Raw genomic sequence first — 3416 nt, forward strand, 5'->3', positions numbered from 1 at the left:
ACATCGTCGAGCTGCTCGAAACGTACAGCTCCGAGGGGATGCTCTATATGGTCGAATTGTAAGTATACTTCTACTGCATGGCCCTTGTTATGACGACGGAAATGAAATAGTTACCCGCGAGAGAGACATAAAGCGTGCTGCGAAGGATTTGGTCCGGGGGGCAATGCTGGAAGCGCAGCGGAACGATGAACCTGAGCGAAATGACGACAACACACCGTTAAGGGTATGCGATATTTTGAATGATTCCGTCAAATACCGTTCGAAAGAGAAATAACGCAGAATTCCACGGAATCTCATAAGGTCAAGTTTTATTATTCGATTACGTTTAGTTTCTTCTAACTAAAAAAAATCGCAAATTAGCAAATTAATAAACGTGATTTTGCGAAATATATAGTTAGATTGATGACAACAAAGTTTAAAAATTTGACAGAAAATTTTTAAAATGGTATATTTTTGGACACAGTACCGTTTTGATTCATAATACGGACACTTAGGGCTTCAGTGAAGTATAACGCATCAGAAAGCATAAACAATAAATAATCCAGTTTGATTCCTCCGCGTTATCAAGCCTTATTTTTCGAATGGTAGTTCTAAAATTTTTAATTCCGCATATTAATAATTTTTAAAATAAATAGAAATGTGCAGAAATTTCATGATTATTGTTCTGGACGCTTTCTTACTTTTACTTCATATTCCGGACATTTTGATTCGTATTCCGGAAAGCTCATGAAAATCATAAATAGAAAAGTCAAATCATCTAATGAAATCGTCAATCCACTGGAGAGACGTCTGAGGCAGTTGGGGATCTTAAATTTGCATAGATATCTGTGAAAAATGCTAATTAAAACGAGCCTCGAAAGTGCAAACCTTTGAAAGGCAAAAATTGAAACAATTTATGTGAAATGTATCGCCTGCAAAGTGAAGTGTCCAGAGTTTTGAAGCTGTGCGTAATATGAATCAAAACGGTATGTTATTCCATTTTTTTTTCTTCTTGAGATGAAGAAAAATTACCAATGGAAAATTATTATGATAGAACTTAAATAAACTTACTTGTTTTTAATTATGAATCGGGTTTACGGCTAACCAGCCGAATGGAAGTTTAACAACTACCTAAAGCTAAACATTACATATAATTTGCATTGGATTAGATGGACAAATTGATGTGAAATTGCGAAAAAGTTACACGTCTTCTCAGTGAGAATCGAACTCACGACGCCCCGATCTCTAGTTGGGGCGCGTTAACATTACGCCATGAGAACATGAACGCAGAAGTTAACCTGAATTCGATTTCAGCTCAATAATCACGTGGTCCTTTTTCGCAAAGTGCACCTCTTTCGAAGAAATTAGATGCCCATCCAAACACAACGCTTTCTATATATATCCAATGCCTAGCCGAGAGCGCATTGTTTTTTTTAGTATAGGAATAGCACACTACACTAGCCAGCAACTGCGCTGGCTGAGGTTCCTATTGTGTGAGCTTCCAATGGGTCGCGACGTTCTCAAACGACCGGTTACGGAACATGAAATACTTGTTTTCAATTATGAATCGTGGTTTACGGCTAACCAGCCGTGTGGAAGTTTAACAACTACCGAAAAGCTAAACATTACATATAATTTGCAATTGGATTAGATGGACAAATTGATGTGAAGATTTGCGAAAAAGTTACACGTCTTCTCAGTGAGAATTGAACACACGACTTTTCTCGTTCATGAAGTCCTCATGGCGTAGTGGTAACGCGCCCAACTAGAGATCGGGGAGTCGTGAGTTCGATTCTCACTGAGAAGACGTGCAACTTTTTCGCAAATCATCCCATCAATTTGTCCATCTAATCCAATTGCAAATTATATGTAATTTTTAGCTTTTCGGTAGTTGTTAAATAAACGTCTTAAATTTCTAACTTTCATGAATAATAAAAAATGAGTACCGTAAAACGGGTAACTTTGATAATTTTTCGAAGAAAACTCATATTTATGCATGCTGTTTCAAAGAATTACAATTTATATTTTTAAAACAAGTACTGACATCCTAGCTATCGATTGCACTTGATGATTGCCAAAAGATTTATTCTGAATGGATACCTAATTTTTCATATATCGAAAGTCGGTTTTCTGTTTTGGGGTAACTTTGATAATGCAGTATAAATCGAACAAGATTGAATGAATTACGGACATTTATAGGGCGTTGCATACCTCTAGGCGTTTAACGCTATATGGAAATTTCTGACTTAGATTACAAAAATGGTCCCAGTTTGTAAAAATTGGTTTTCGCTAAGAGATTTGAGACCGAATTCATGTTCTACTATAACTAGCCTATCATGGGTAAGTGACGACTCATTATGACTTTATCAAATAGTGATCGTAAACAGATTGTTTGTAAGCGTTGCAAAAATGCAAATTCTTGTTAATTTTTAATATTTGCATAAAAATCCTCAAATGCACTTGATTTCAACGAAAATAGCTTTGACATGAAGTGTCATATAATACTCTTTACTTTTGCATTCGTTTTCTTAACTAATTGACAGAAACTTCGTATTTCGTTCAGTATGTTGGGTATCGCACTATCAAAGTTACCCGCATTATCAAAGTTACCCCGTTTTACGGTACGTAATAGAAACGTTTTTTATAAGTCATATGAAGGGAATATATTTTATTATTCTCTTTTGAAGCGTTGAAATGGATATATTCAATTATTGACATATATAATGAGTTTCCTCGCATTAAACGCTATTTTATGAGTTCATATGAACAATTCGTTTCGTCCCGTATACTTGTACAATGTAAGTCGGATCAATCCGTAGCAGCTGTCAAATATTTTTTGTTATGATAATTCAGTCGTGTAAGAGTACAGATTAGTTCGCAATAAAACTGCACACTCGCATTGCATGCTATTTTCATCATATAATATATGTACGTATATCGCCTCCATTTTTGTACGTATTAGGCTTTTCGCAGCATCTTATACGTGAAACTTTGCACATATAACATCGCATGACGCGAAAGGTGATTTCGTTATATGTACATTCTGGTTGTCTGGGATGTTTTGATATTAGTGAATATAAATAATTTCGTTAATCTCTAAATACATGGAACTTGCCGCATTGCGTAAGTCTACCATTGAAGTAGTTTTAAAGTGGAAATAGGCACTTTTTAAGTTAAACTAATGCAAAAACTATGATAAAGTAATCAAAAAATTATATAGTAATATTAGGGCTTGTAAATAACTGAAAGATTTATTAAAACAATTCGAAAACAGTAAGTTGTGAGTGATTGATGTTTCTGCTGCATCTGTATAACTTCTGAAAGTAAAACAACTTTGCTGAACGAATCACCCACCTACAACATACCGTTTTTTTTTAACTTAAATAATCTTTCGGCTGCCTACTTTTGACTTTGGGCAACCCGAAAAAATCTTTGGA

The 3416-nt window shown here is 35.0% G+C and overlaps 1 non-coding gene across 1 annotated transcript; it reads left to right on the forward strand.

Annotated features, from left to right (window-relative positions):
- The first annotated feature begins 1714 nt into the window (after nt 1-1714).
- Trnas-aga lies at nt 1715-1788 on the forward strand. Its single transcript has one exon. It is a non-coding gene; the product is annotated as a tRNA-Ser (tRNA).
- Nucleotides 1789-3416: the final 1628 nt, after the last annotated feature.

This window comes from Aedes aegypti, unplaced genomic scaffold (genome assembly GCF_002204515.2).
Source record: "Aedes aegypti strain LVP_AGWG unplaced genomic scaffold, AaegL5.0 Primary Assembly AGWG_AaegL5_hic_scaff_2347_PBJ_arrow, whole genome shotgun sequence".
NCBI classification, from domain to species: domain Eukaryota; kingdom Metazoa; phylum Arthropoda; class Insecta; order Diptera; family Culicidae; genus Aedes; species Aedes aegypti.